Source organism: Moschus berezovskii, chromosome 16 (assembly GCF_049115385.1).
Source record: "Moschus berezovskii isolate FMDL1 chromosome 16, NW_MosBer_1.0, whole genome shotgun sequence".
Lineage (NCBI taxonomy): Eukaryota > Metazoa > Chordata > Mammalia > Artiodactyla > Moschidae > Moschus > Moschus berezovskii.
In genome coordinates, this window is record NC_142475.1 from 81,681,361 (window position 1) to 81,697,031 (window position 15,671).

Genomic DNA, 15,671 nt, shown 5'->3' on the forward strand with positions numbered 1-15,671 from the left:
GAAGCTTGTTTATCTTCCTAGGAAAACTAAACCCACACGAAACAGAACTCATGTGGCTAATGTCATAGGCCGTGATAGAACTCAAATCGCATTTATTCAAAGAACTCAAATATTTGTATGTTGTCTCTACTCCAAAAAGCTGCCAAATTACTCCTTGTTTTCTCTGGACTTTGTATGGGCAGCCCAGATAAATATAACCCCAGATGATTCTTACTGAAATTACCCAAGTAATTGCTTCCGTTTTTAGTTTCTACATAAAATTGTGTTTGCTGGACCCCAAGAGTGTGCTCAGGATAAAATTAGGTTGTGTGAAATTGAAAATATGGGGAAAAAAAGACTATGGAAGCTTATAGTCTGGTTATGGGGAAAAATCAATTATATGAAGCAGATGCCTTCTACTTACAGAATATGTTGTGCCAGACCAACATTCCCACAAATAATGGTCATTAAAGCTGGATAAAATGTAAGAGAAACTGCTGTCTGAAGGCATCAAATACACCCAAGACAGCCAAGATCATCCCCAGGAGGAGGGAGGAGGATACAGAGGAGGGAAGGGGATGCCTCCTGCTCTGGGGACGTTTGTAATTCGCTGTTCAGGGCAGAGTCCAAGCAGAGAATGCGTGTCTCATGGGTCTGAAAAGATCACAGGTGATTCAGGATCATCCAGGCAGTCAGGACTTGAGGGGCCAAAGTCTGTGGGAAAAGAGAATTGCACAGATGTGATTCCACCATCTTGAACAAACATTTCTCCTGGAGAATTTGCCAAATCCCAAGCCCCAGGTGATTGTTCAGTTCAGTTCAGTCGCTCAGTCGTGTCCAACTCTCCGCGACCCCATGAATCACAACACGCCAGGCCTCCCTATCCATCACCAACTCCCTGAGATCACTCCAAATCATGTCCACAGAGTCGGTGATGCCATCCAGCCATCTCATTCTCGGTCGTCCCCTTCTCCTCCCACCCCCAACCTTTCCCAGCATCAGAGTCTTTTCCAGTGAGTCAACTCTCGTCACATGAGGTGGCCAAAGTATTGGAGTTCCAGCTTTAGCATCAGTCCTTCCAATGAACACCCAGGATCGATCTCCCTTAGAATGGACTGGTTGGATCTCCTTGCGGTACAAGGGACTCTCAAGAGTCTTCTTCAACACCACAGTTCAAAAGCATTGATTCTTTGGCGATCAGCTTTCTTCACAGTCCAACTCTCACATCCATACATGACCATGGGAAAAACCATTGCCTTGACTAGACGGACCTTTGTTGGCAAAGTAATGTCTCTGCTTTTTAATATATTATCAAGGTTGGTCATAACTTTCCTTCCAAGGAGTAAGCGTCTTTTAATTTCATGGCTGCAATCAGCATCCAAAGTGATTTTGGAACCCAAAAAAATAAAGTCTGACACTGTTTCCACTGTTTTTCCATCTATTTCCCATGAAGTGATGGGACCAGATGCCATGATCTTTGTTTTCTGAATGTTGAGCTTCAAGCCAACCTTTTCACTCTCCTCTTTCACTTTCAACAAGAGGCTTTTGAGTTCCTCTTCACTTTCTGCCATAAGGGTAGTGTCATCTGCATATCTGAGATTATTAATATTTCTCCCAGCAATCTTGATTCCAGCTTGTGCTGCTTCCAGCCCAGCGTTCCGCATGATATACTCTGCATATAAGTTAAATAAGCAAGGTCACAATATACAGCCTTGACGTACTCCTTTTCCTATTTGGAACCAGTCGGTTGTTCCATGTACAGTTCTGACTATTGCTTCCTGACCTGCATACAGGTTTCTCAAGAGGCAGGTCACATGGTCTGGTATTCCCATCTCTTTAAGAATTTTCCACAGTTTATTGTGATCCACACAGTCAAAGGCTTTGGCATAGTCAGTGAAGCAGAAATAGATGTTTTTCTGGAACTCTCTTGCTTTCTCCATGATCCAGCAGATGTCGGCAATTTGATCTCTAGTGCCTCTGCCTTTTCTAAAACCTGCTTGAACATCTGGAAATTCACGGTTCACATATTGCTGAAGCCTGGCTTGGAGAATTTTGAGCATGACTTTACTAGCGTGTGAGATGAGTGCAATTGTGCGGTAGTTTGAGCATTCTTTGGCATTCCCTTTCTTTGGGATTGGAATGAAGACTGACCTTTTCCAGTCCTGTGGCCACTGCTGAGTTTTCCAAATTTGCTGGCATATTGAGTGCAGCACTTTCACAGCATCATCTTTCAAGATTTGAAATAGTTCAACTGGAATTCCATCACCACCACTAGCTTTGTTCGTAGTGATGCTTTCTAAGGCCCACTTGACCTCACATTCCAAGATGTCTGGCTTTAGGTCAGTGATCACATTATCATGACTATCTTGCTCGTGAAGATCTTTTTTGTACAGTTCTTCTGTGTATTCTTGCCACCTCTTCTTAATATCTTCTGCTTCTGTTAGGTCCCTACCATTTCTGTCCTTTATCGAGCCCATCTTTGCATGAAATGTTCCCTTGGAATCTCTAATTTTCTTGAAGAGATCTCTTGTTTTTCCTATTCTGTTGTTTTCCTCTATTTCTTTGCATTGATCACTGAGGAAGGCTTTCTTATCTCTCCTTGCTATTCTTTGGAACTCTGCATTCAGATGCTTGTATCTTTCCTTTTCTCCTTTGCTTTTCGCTTCTCTTCTTTTCACAGCTATTTGTAAGGCCTCCTCAGACAGCCATTTTGCTTTTTTGCATTTCTTTTCCATGGGGATGGTCTTGGTCCCTGTCTCCTGTACAATGTCAGGAACCTCTGTCCAGAGTTCATCAGGCACTCTATCTATCAGATCTAGTCCCTTAAATCTATTCCTCACTTCCACTGTATAATCATAAGGGATTTGATTTAGGTCATACCTGAATGGTCTAGTGGTTTTCCCTACTTTCTTCAATTTAAGTCTGAATTTCACAATAAGGAGTTCATGATCTGAGCCACAGTCAGCTCCTGGTCTTGTTTTTGCTAACTGTATACAGCTTCTCCATCTTTGGCTGCAAAGAATATAATCAATCTGATCTCGGTGTTGACCATCTGGTGATGTCCACGTGTAGAGTCTTCTCTTGTGTTGTTGGAAGAGTCTTCTCAGTATACTTGCCTTGAGAACCCCATGAACAATATCAAAGGGCAAAATGATAGGATACTGAATGAGGAATTCCCCAGGTCGGTAGGTGCCCAGTATGCTACTGGAGATCAGTGGAGAAGTAACTCTAGAAGGAATGAAGGGATGGAGCAAAAGCAAAACCAATACCCAGTTGTGGATGTGACCGATGATAGAAGCAAGGTCCGGTGCTGTAAAGAGCAGTATTGCATAGGAACCTGGAAGGTTAGGTCCATGAATCAAGGCAAATTGGAAGTGGTCAGACAGGAGATGGCAAGAGTGAACATAGACATTCTAGGAATCAGTGAATTAAAATGGACTGGAATGGGTGAATTTAACTCAGATGACCATTATATCTACTACTGTGGGAAGGAATCCCTTAGAAGAAATGGAGTAGCCATCATGGTCAACAAAAGAGTCCGAAATGCAGTACTTGGATGCAATCTTAAAAATGACAGGATGATTTCTGTTCGTTTCCAAGGCAAACCATTCAATATTACAGTAATCCAGGCCTATGCCCCAACCAGTAACGCTGAAGAAGCCGAAGTTGAACGGTTCTATGAAGACCTACAAGACCTTTTAGAACTAACATCCAAAAAAGATGTCCTTTTCATTATAGGGGACTGGAATGCAAAAGTAGGAAGTCAAGAAACCCCTGGAGTAACAGGCAAATTTGGCCTTGGAGCACGGAATGAAGCAGGGCAAAGGCTAATAGAGTTTTGTCAAGAGTTTTTGTCAGGTGATTTTAAGCACCTAGAAACCATGCCCAGAGCAACTGAGCAGGGCTCTGAAGCCAAGGAGGGCTTTGGAGTCTCAAAGAATTTGGGAGAAAACAACTGGGGAGAAAGGACCCTTACTCTGCGAGCAGAGGCCCCAACGGTGCAACAGACTGGAGTAAAGATCAGGCAGGCAGAAGCTGGAGGAGATGCAATCCCCGCGATAAGGGGGTTAAATTGACTGAGTGCTCTGTCCACCTGGCTTTTTCCCTGAGAGAATGTCCAGTCCTCAGGGCACAGGCCAAGTCCAGTCAGATCAGAGCTCAAGAAGAAATCAGAAATCGGACTGGGCTAGAAAGTCAGATATCAACATTTAGTAACACCAGGGAGGCTGGAGACTGAAGGAGGAAGTCCTAGATTGTAGGAAGTCACCCAGGAAGGTGCCCCAACCCTGTGTTTGAGCTCCCATCTGACTTCTAGACTGCACAGGGACAGGACAAAGCGGTAGGAGCCTCACCAACCAGTCGGCGAGAAGGCTGGAAGGCTGCAGCCGAGAATTCAGCAGCTACAGAAACAAAACTTACCGTGGAGGGTGGGGACTGAGGAGACTTTGTTCAAGGGCACAGACTTGAAAGGAGATAATGACAAGTCCTGGAGATCTAGTGCACACCATAGTAATCATAGTCAACGAGACTGTATTCAAGTTGTTAAGAGACAAGATCTTAATTGTTCCTGCCAAAAAAAAAAAAAAAAAGGCAATTACGTGACATGATGGGGGTGTTAGCTAAGACTACTGTGGCAATAATATTGCAATATATAAATGCATTAAGTCAACATTTGTGCATCTTAAATTGCACAGTGTTACATGTCAATTCTACTTCAATAAAACAGAAACAAAAATGACCAGACCTGAGATGCAGTAGAAATCTGTTAGGCAAGATAAAAAAAAAAAAAGTCATAAAAACAGATCCAGACATGAAATTAGAAGAAAAGGACTTTATGACATCTATGATAACTACGTTAAAGTGTCTATCAGTAAAAATGTATATAGTGAGTGAAGAGGTAAGGAATGTTTGAGAGAGCTGTCAAAACTCTAAAAGCAAGTGGAAAACTCATTAGACTCTACAATAGAAAAGATCGTTGTACTTGAAGACTGGTTATTTGAGACGGAATAAATCAAAGCATGGAGAAAAAAAACTGAATTTCATTCACTTGTGGAATAATATAAGTGATCTAACACATATGTAACAGAGAATAAGAAGGAAACAGTATTTAAATACATTTTATCTGAAATCTTCTAAAGGTGAGTAAGACCTTGGTCTATCAATCCAAGAAACTAGGTAAAATCAACCAAAATAAACACAAGGAAAGGCACAATTAGGCACACCCGAGCCAAACTGCTGAATCTCACAGCTAAGGGGAGACTCCCTGAGGCACTGAGAGGGAAAAAAGCCGCTGATTTCTCCCAGAAACACTGAGGCAGGAAGGCCAGGGAATGCCATCGTTCAAAGCCAACCTAGAATTCTATAAGCAGCACAATGCTCTTGAATATGAGGGTCAAAGAGAGATACTTCCAGAGAAACGAATACAGAGTTCAACAGTGCTCCTATCTTGGAACAAAAAATAAATATTCTCCCTTAAGGAAAAAAATAGAGCATTGGAAATGCCAGCTCTGAAATGGTAAGCATGTGGGTGAAGAAGATGACTTTTCCCTTAAATTCTTGAAAAGCTGGTTGACAAATAATAGTCGAAAGAGATGAGAGAGTTAGAATATCTCCTTCCACACCCCTGGATGAGTTAGGAGGGCTCGGCATTAGAAATCTCAGGCTGTTCACATGACAAAGAGATAGAATCAGAAATAATGTGCCTCTTGCTGTCTGGCCTAACACCAAATAGCATCTTACGAAAGGGATTAAGCTTGAGTCTGACCCAGCCTCTGGATCCAGCAGACAATATGCAGAAAGTATATAGACAGAGGAACACATGGAGAATGCTATCGGCAAAATCCAGACTGCGGGCAAGTCTGCAAGTCAAAGGAACCCGGTTTCCCACAGATAAGGGTGAGGAGCCGAAAGAAGTAGGGGGGACTTGCAGGATGAAAGAAACTTAAAGGACGTGTCATATTTTTAAAATTGAGCAAAAGTAAGCCGCAGTGTCCAGGGATTCACCTTTGAATGATAAAGCTTTTACTTTTTTTAATTTAAAAAACGTAATTGCAATGAAAATCAGGATAGTAGTACTTCCAGGGGTGTGGAGGGGAGTAGAGGGGCTTTGATTGCGGTAAGGCTTACAGACAGAGCTCCCAGGATGGGCAACACAGCTCTGTTTCTTGAACTCGGGGTGGTTATCGGGGTGTTTGCCTAGGAATACTTTGTAAACCAAGTATGTGATTTTTTTGTTTCTGAGTTTTAAAATATAAAAGTATTTTAAAAGTAAATCAACACTTTGAAGCAAAAGTAATAATTTAGTGTGATGGTGTTACGCCCTGAGTCTGGTCCCCCCATACTGGTAGAATAAGACACTCACAGCAATGCAAAAGCAAGAATGGGGTTTATTTCTAGCTCGAGCCAGGGCTCATGCCTCCTCCAGCGCAGTGGAGTGGGACAAGAGCCCTGAGCCCAGGTCACAGCGGTTTTTATAGTCTCAGATTACATAAGCACCTATTTTTGTTCAAAAGATCAAGCTGGCAGAAGCTCATTGGCCAGTTCACGCGCGCGCGCGGGGTTTTTCTGGGGGATTTCCCTTTTTCCTCTGATTGGCCCAATTTTTGGCACCAGCGGGATCTTCTTAGGGAGGAGTTTCTGTGAACTAAGCCTCCACCCTGTCTCCAGGAAATCGAAACTTAGGCCTAAGCAAGGTCTCAGGCCTATCCTGGCTACTCAGATGTTAGGGCTCCTAACAATGGTTTAAAGTGAAAGTCGCTCAGTCACATCTGACTCTTTGAGACCCATGGACTCTTCTCCAGGCCAGAATACTGGAGTGAGGAACCATTCCCTTCTCCAGGGGATCGTCCCTACCCAGAGGTCGAACCCAGGTCTCCTGCATTGCAGGCAGATTCTTTACCAGCTGAGCCACCAGGGAAGCCTGGCGGTTTAAAAAGTATGTGGAAATAAAACGACAGTGCATGCATGCTGTCGACTTAAAAAAATGCACAACGTGCGGGCTGTGAGTTAAGTTTTATTTGGGGCAAAATGGGGCGTGCAGCCTGGGAGACAGCACCTGAGAGAGTGCTGAGAGACTGTTCCCGGAGGCAGGCGGGGAGGCCAGTGCATTCTGGTGAAGGGGGGGTGCGTGCAATCAGGCACGAACTTTTGTAGAACGTTTCTGTGGGTCTCGTGAAGGATGAAGAAATCGTCACCATGAAGGATTTTAGTGCTTTAGATACGAGGAGATACAAGAATTGGGCTCATAAAATCAGTTCCTGAGAATATCTATCTGAAGGCCTGTCCTGCCTGCTCTCCACCCTGAGCTCCTTTGGGGTGTTGGAAGTCAGCAGCTGCAGCGTCACGTGATTTAATCCTTGCAGGTAGACAAGTGCCTACAAATGGCCAATTTGTAGTTGACAATGCAGTGAGGGAACTGCTGAGCTGCTTGAGGCTGGAGAAAGAAGGGCCCTTGAGAATAAGAACAAGTTGCCACGTTCACACAGGGCAGGGGGTATTGGGTTCATCTCTCCTTTCATTCCAATAGTCAGACAGCAAGACCGCATAACGCAGGGGCTCGGGTATTCAGGAAGTCTTGCCTCAGGAGTAATTATTATTATGCCTCAGGAGTATTATTGCTCAGGGAATAATTATCTCACACCTAAGGGTGACTCTGATCCAACCTAATAAATCTTAGGAAAGGTCCTAAAAGGGCAGAAATATTCCCAAGGAACTCAGTTAGATCCCATGGCAATGCTCAAGAACACTTTTAGAAACAAAAATTTACAGTATTTGCTATCCAGTCAACTTCCCAGGTATGTGAAGCAGCAGGAAAATATGACCCAAGATGATGAGAAAAAGTATTCAATAGAAAATAACGTAGGATTGACACAGATTGTAGCAGAGATAGGCAAGGACGTGAAGTGGCTCTTGGAACTATATTCCACATGCTCAAAAAGACAAAGATGGGACATGTTAAGGAATGACATAGGAAATGTGAAAAGACCCAAACTGAACCTCTAGACATACACACAGCAGGTAGACTTTAAAAAGGAAAAACAACAATGGAAAGATGATTAGAAGACAGACATCAACAAGCAACGTAAGCACAAATGTTATCAATAATTACTTTAAATTTAAATTTTCTCAACACATCAATCAGAAGACAGAGGTTTTCAGGTTGGATACAGAAATAAAGACGCAACTTGATGCTGTCTACAAAAGCTCACTCTAAATATAATGACACAAACAGGATAACAGTAAGTGATAGGAAACGGGATGCTGAACTAGCCTTTATGGAAAACAGAGCCCCGAGGGGGCTGAAGGGGCTGCAATATCAGACAAAGCGATTTCAGAGTGAGGAGTGTTAGTAGGGGTTTAAAAACTCATCTTTAATGATAAAGGTTTTGATTCATCATGAGAACATAATAATCTTAAATGTCAATGCACTTAATAACAGCAACTCAGAATGCATGAAGCCAAAACTAATAGAAACACAGGGAAACAGACAAACCGCAAAAATGTTGAGACTTAAACACCTGTCTTTCAGTAATTGATGGAATTAAGCACAGCAAGTCAGTAAAGACATGAAGCCCTTTAAAAAATCGCTTTAACTTTTTATTTTGTATCAGGGCATAGCCAATTAACAATGTTGTGATAGTTTCAGGTGAACAACCAAAGGACTCAGTCACCCATATACAAGGGAGTGACAAGCTTCGAACAGCACTATTAACCAAGGTGACCTGATTGACATTTACAAAGCACGTTCTTCTCAAGTGCACATGGAACTTTACCAAGGCCGACTGTATTCCGGCCATTAAGACAAGATCTCAATCCATTAAAAAGGAGTCAGGTCACAGACAGTGTGTTCTGTGACCACAATGGACTTAAATTGGAAATCAATAGGAAAAAGACTTCTGGAAAGTCCCCAAATATTTAGAATCCAAACAACACACTTGTAAGTGGACCCATGCATCAACAAAGAAACCCAAAGGAAATTAGAAAGTATTTTGAACTTGATGAAAATTAAAATAGAGTGTATCAGAATTTGTAAAATGTCACTAAAACAGTAGGTTGGGAGAAACTTAGAGGGTTAAGGACCATTATTCAAAGAGAAGTTTCAAATCAAAGCTCTGTGCTTTTACCTTAAAGACTCAGTAGAGGAGCAAACTGAACTGAAATTAAGCAGCTTAGGAGACACTCAAGATCAGGGCAGAAATCATGCGATAGAGAAGAGAAGAACAATAGAGATCAATGAAGGCAGAGCTGGTTTTTTGGGGTTTTTTTGAGATCATTAAAATTAGTAATTCTTTAGCTAGATTGAACAGGAAATAAGATGTTTGCCATAAACATCAGAAATGACAAAGATGACATCATTACAGTTTGAGTAGATATTAAAAGGCTAATGAGGACATCTTACAAACTTTATTCCAATAAATTAGTGATAACTTAGATAAAATTCACAACCTCTTTAAATACACAAGGAACCATGGTTGTCTGAAGAGCAAATAACTAACTGGCATAACCCTTTATCTATAGAAAGAAAATGAATTTGTACTTGAAAACTTTTCCACAAAGAAAATTCTTATGATTTTTACTAAGGTGCCCCCACAGTATGGTGGGGAAAACCAGTCTTTCCAATAAATGATGCCCAGTCAATTGAATGTCAATACACACACACACACACACACACACACACACAAACGAGTTGGCCATCACCTCACATCACATCAAAGTTGCCCAAAAACCACTCAAAACACCAGTTCAGAGTTAGATTTTGGACCTAACTGTGAAAAGTAGAACAAAAAAGACCAGGAAATGACACAGGTCCCTCCTTAGAACTCAAGGAGGTTGCTAACAGTGAAGGAAAAGATTAATACACAGTATCTGATTAGAATTAAGAATTTATGTCCATCAAAAGACTCAGAACAAATTTAAAAGAGAACTTCTGTAAATCAACAGGGAACATACAAACAACCCAATTTTTTTTAAATGACAAATAGCTTGAACAGGAACTTCACGAGGGTAACACTGAATTGGGCCATAAACAAGAGTGCCTGAGCAAAGAGTCGGACACGACTGAGCAACTGAACTGAACTGAACTGATCTCATTAGGCCCCAAGAAAATGTACATTAAGATCACAGAACAGCAGTCCCACCCATAACGGCTGAATTTTTATAATGTGAAGAGGCTAAGTGTCAGCAAAGATGTGAAGTAACTAAAAACACACAGCCAGAGGGAGTATAAATCGGTACAATCACTTTGAAGCAGTGTTCACCAGGATCCAATGAAGTTGAGCCTAGCCTCTCTTTTCATGACCTGTTAATTCCACTCCTTGACTCTGACCCAACCGAAATGCTGTAGGTATCCATCCAACGATCTGCACATGGAGATTTATAGCAATCCTAATGATGAAGCCAAAAACTCAGTAATGATCATATTGCCCATCAACTGTAAAATGGATGATAAATGTCAATATAGTCATACACAAATAATACAGCCATAAATAGAGGAACATTGCTACGTGCAACAACATGGAGGACTCGCAAACACAATGCTGGAAGGAGCCAGACCCGAAAGAGTACCTAGTACATGATGCAATCTATATGAAGTTCTAAAGTTGTAGGCTGGTGTCCAGTACTGGAAGTTAGAATGGCGGGATGGGCTTTGAGGCGTAGCAGTGGGAGGGAAGGCCATGATGATCTATTTCTCGACCTGGCTGGTGGTTTCCTGGATGAGCTAACTCTGTCAAGTCTCATCAGCCTGCCTACTCATAACTCCTGCATCTTTCTGAGTGAGTGTTCTACCTGCATAAAATGCCAGAGAAGGTTATGAAGTGGACAACAGCGGAATTCAAACTGTGCGGTGCTGGGGACGCGTGAGGGGCGGTGTACCTGCTGAAACCAGGAGATCTGCGTTCAGACGCCGGCTCTGCCGGGTCCTAGCCCGAAACCACGCTGAAGCTTCTTCAGCTTCCTCACCTTCAATGGCCCCGTCTTTCTGCCCCATTACAGGCTGGTTTGGGGGTTAATAGCTGATCCAATTGTGCGCCTGGTTCAAGACCTCGTTTACAGCAGACGTGCAGAGAATAGCAGTGGTGCTGGGCATTGGCTGTCAACGTGGGCTCCGGAGTCAGACTGCCAGGTTTGAATCTGGCCTCCTCCATTTGTGGCCATCTGACCTTGAAGAAGTTATGTGACATCCCCGTCCTGTCTCCTCATCTGTAAAGTGAGGAAAAGATTAGTTAAGACTTAGCACATAGCGCCCGCCATGTATCTGGTTGCAACTACTATGATTATTTCTATTACCAGTTGATACTGGAGCTTGGAGAAGGGAAATTCTCCTCAGCAGGAGGAAAGATTCCCAGGGAGGCTGGGCTTCAGGTGGCTCTGCCAGGATGAACATGCTTTGGAGTATCTTGGAAGAAAGAAAGTGATGTCACTCGGTTGGGTCTGACTCTTTGTGACCCCAATGACTGTAGGCTGCCAGGGTCCTCCATCCATGGGATTTTACAGGCAAGAATACTGGAGTGGGTTGCCATTTCCTTCTCCAAGGGATCTTCCCAACCCAGGGATCAAACCCAGGCCTCCCGCATTGTAGGCAGACACTTTATCATCTGAACCACCAGGGAAGTACCTAAGATGCTCTGGAGCATCTTTTATCAATTGAATCAGGGCTTCTTTGGTTCACTCCCTAGCCCCCTGCTCCATTACCTAAATAGGATCCCCCATCAAGAGAGTCAAAGACTCAATATGAAGCCCAGCCCTAAGCAACTGTCCCCATTTTCCACACAAGAAACTGCTGCCCCAGGGGGTCCGGGTACCGTCCAGGGTTCCGGGGGTCTGAGGAGGACATGGGTCAAGTCTCTCCTTCTCTGCTCCCCAAGCACCCAGGTTCCCAGGGCTGCCGTCCTCATTGGAGGACTGGAGGAGAAGGCCGCAGGGGACACCATACCTGAGGCTCTGTGACACGCCCGCCACGAGTGCATGTGGAGGAAAGGCTGAGCCCCAGCCGCGGGAGCGGGGCCGCGCCTCCTTCAGAGGAGGATGCCGCCTCCCCCACGCCTCTCCGCCGTGGCACTTTCTGCAGCGAGCACAGGAGCTAACCGGCTTTTACCGCTTCTACATCCAACACGCTAATTACAGTCCAAAGAGCCACGTGCAGATTCCAGCATTCTTCTTTTACCACGTTTCCCCATCTCTAGGAAGAACTAATTAAAAACTTTTTTTCTGTTGTTGCTTGTCTGACAGTTTTACCAATTTGCAGCCTGACATGCAGAGCTAATTAGAAGTGAAGGCCATCAGCAGATGCCCACGTCTGAGGTGCGGGGGCCCGGGAGGACGCGCCTCTGAGAGATGGGTGTATCAGACAGATCAGCCCCGGGGGATCCAGTAAACACTTCAGGGGCTCCTCTTCATGGGCGAGGGCCTGGGCTGTGGCAGAGAAGGAGGCTGATGCGGTCCGACCTAGGAGCTTAGGTCACAATCTCCCGGAGACGTGGGGCTCAGGTCCATCACGTGTGGGTGTGATGGACATCACTCCAGCCCCCACCACAACGCTGAACAGGGGATGTCGAGGCCCTTGGAAGTGAGGAAGCCGGGTTGCTGTCTCCCCAGCTCCTTGCAGCCACGCTGCAATGCGGTGACTGCCATCCCCCCTGCAGATGGAGAACATCTGCTCAGGCGACAGACAGAGCCACCCGAAGTGGGGGTAGGAGCTGACTATGCCCCTCCTGGTGGAGCAGCAATGCAGGGCTGGAGAGGGCGCCCGGCCAGTGTCGCAGGAGCCCTGCTTCGGCGGTCTCTCCTCCAGGACACTGCCCATCCTCTCTGCACGTGACAGACCGGAGCTCACAGCCTCTCGCTCTCTTCATATTAATGAAAGGCGGATTCCGACCTTGGCGTGAGAAGGAGGAGGCGTGCAGTCCAGTCCTGTACGAGCCTTTTCTGCCCTCGCTGTCCTCCCCAGCCTCGGGCCCTAGGAGCGCAGGGCCGCCGGTGACGGCGCAGAGCCCCTCGTGGTCCCTCCTCCAGCTGCCCCTCGATGACCGGCATTCTGCCGTTCCTTGCTCACTGGGAAAAGGCCACCGCGACAATAGTACCACTCGTTCATCGTGTAATGTCTGAGCGAGCCCATCTTCAGCCTGAGCGGAGCCACAAGGAAGCTGGAGCAATAAGGCCTGGCCTTGCCCGCCCTCGCCCGCCCTCAAAGAGCTGATTCAAGAGAGGGCGCGCTGACACACCCTGGTGACGTCTCCACTGAACTGTATTCTGAGACCGGAGCTTGGGCCGGGTTGTTTCTGAAGGGTGCTGGGGAGGGAGAGAGCCATTTGGGAAGAGCGATCGATGGTCAGGCAGGAGCGGGCTCGTCGTGCCTGGGAAACAGTCTCTCTGGGGTGGGATGTGTGGGTCAGATGAACTTGGCTGGTGAGGACGGCCTGCTTGTCAAGATCCCTAGCTTAGGTTTTGTTCTAGAAGCAATGGGGAAGAAAAAAAAACAAAACTGAAGGCCTTTAAGCTGTGACGCTGGCACTGTAAGATGTGCAGTTGAAAGGCCCCTCTGGCCTTGGGGAGGGGATAAGCGCACAGGGAATAAAACTGGAGTCGGGGGCGTGGCGAGGAGGGGGTCACCATGGCCTGGATGGGGTCCAGGCTGGCCTCGCCCAGGGTGGAGGCAGTGGGCTGGAGACAAGTGGATGGATTCCTTTAACATTTCAGAGGTCAATGTGATGTGGTCGGCGGGGGGGGGCTGATGGAGAAGGAAGAGACCCAGGGATCTGATTTGGGTAGCTAAGTGGATGGGAGCAGATGGGACTGGGTGTTTCAGGTGGAGAACGGGGACAATGGAAAATGAACTGGCATCTCGGCAAGCAGCCCTGGGCCCCAGGGCAGGAGGCACGTCCATGTGTTCCGTCCTGCTCCCCACGGGTTCCTTCTTTTTCCTCTGAATCCAGGCTTCATTTTGTCCCTTTGGGTACTGCCTTCTGGCCTAGTTAAGACAGTCCTCAGGAGTCTCATAAATGCCCTTTTGTTTTAGAAAACATCTGGTCCTTTTTGTGAGTGGAATTTAGGAAATGCAGTTGATGGTGAGTCCCCGCCTCTGTGGGTGGGTAGGATTTATGCAAACCTGATCTGGAAGAGATTGGGCTGGATGGCATTTGCTGGTTTGGGGGCCAAGAATGTGTGAGCCTCATCCAGCCAACCTCTCCCTCATCAACCCAACAAGATTCTCAAGGAAGTTATCATCACAGACTGAATGAAATCTCCGAGTCAGCTGCTCTTGACCCACAGAATGGCAATTTCATGGGGCTCAACAGAAGCAAGGAGGCCCTGCAGGCCTCTCTCATAAATGTGGATACAGAGAAACACACCAGCCCCACTGAGGCCAGGCTGCCTCTCCCCCTAAGCCCCTGGGGCCTCATCTCTCTCTATCCAAACACGTTTGCAGAGAGAGGGTTCTGGTCAGGTGACAGTCAACACCTTAACCCAACTCTGATATGCTGGGGCCTGTGAGTAACATTTTTTGTGGGAAAGAGGAAAGAAAGCTAAGAGGGAGGGCCAAGAAATCCTTCCCCTTGGAATCCCCCAATCCTGTGCTCGTTTCAGCAGCACGCAGACTAGGATCACCCAATCACACCGGCTGACGGGACGCCCATTTTGGCAACTCGTGGACTGTTTGCATCATAGATGCTGAAAGAATCTTAATCCAGAACGAGGGTCCCTGATTGACTGGTCAAGGTTGTGCTATGTGTGTGTGTGTGTGCAGGCACACACAGACACACAACACCACTGGGTGAGACCTTGATGACCAACCCCCTCTGGTGTAGAAGCTCCTCTGCAGGTTAGCTCTACCTGCCTGGCTTGTTTCATCCATTAAGAAGCAGATACCAAGATGAGATTCAATGTGCAGGACACCTTTTGCGGGGGAAATGAATGTGAAGACTCAAGGAAGGAGATTAAAAAAGACGAAGGCAGGTAGACTCCTCAGCTCTCTTGCAGATTTGACACCTCTAAAGAAAAATACGGGGCTGGGAGGCTTGGATGACCTGGTTCAAGCGCAGTGGTAGGACCAGAAGAGCCTCTGCTGGGTGCTTCAGTCAGCTGTGGTCCCTGATGCAGGAGCAGCACATGTTATGGACACCGTTTCATGTACCTGGAAAGGTCTCACTGATTGTCACACTGGGCTAAACAGATGCACATTCAACAAGGTGAAAATCATCGGTGCTATTTAGTATGGAAAGGGACTAAGCTTGTGTGTACTTCGTGAAAACTTACTCTTTTGATGTGAATTTGCCACCTGCATAAACCTCCTCCTGTGTTTCCCATCATCCACACGCTGTAGCTTCTCCAAGCTCTTCCAGCCTGACAGACTGACTCCCGTCTTGTCCCCTGCTAGCTGCAGGAAAACCATTAAGGAAGGAGGTGGGAGAAATGATATGTCCCGCAGTGGGTGGTGAATCATGCAAGTGGCCAAGGGCATGTAGTTAGACTGGATTCAAATACTGACCCTGCCCTTCCCTCTCCCAGATGTCCACGCTTGGACACTCTCTAAACCTTCCTGAGCCACACTGGGAAAAAATGACATTCTTAGTATTCACCTTGCCAGGTGGCCATGAGAATCAGGTGATATCACCTATAAACACTGCCTAGCAATGCGCCTGGCATGTCATGGGCTCTGTGTAAAAAACCAGCCTCTCCCACCCTATTTCCCTTTC

At 45.9% G+C, this 15,671-nt stretch overlaps 1 long non-coding RNA gene across 1 annotated transcript; it reads right to left on the bottom strand.

The window, feature by feature from the left end:
• Positions 1 to 229: 229 nt before the first annotated feature.
• On the bottom strand, positions 230 to 6,415 carry LOC129538951 (uncharacterized). The gene is made up of 3 exons (XR_008682367.2): positions 6,341 to 6,415; positions 4,399 to 4,546; positions 230 to 693 (listed from the first exon to the last, which is right to left on the bottom strand). It is a non-coding gene; the product is annotated as an uncharacterized LOC129538951 (long non-coding RNA).
• Between the last annotated feature and the right edge of the window lie 9,256 nt (positions 6,416 to 15,671).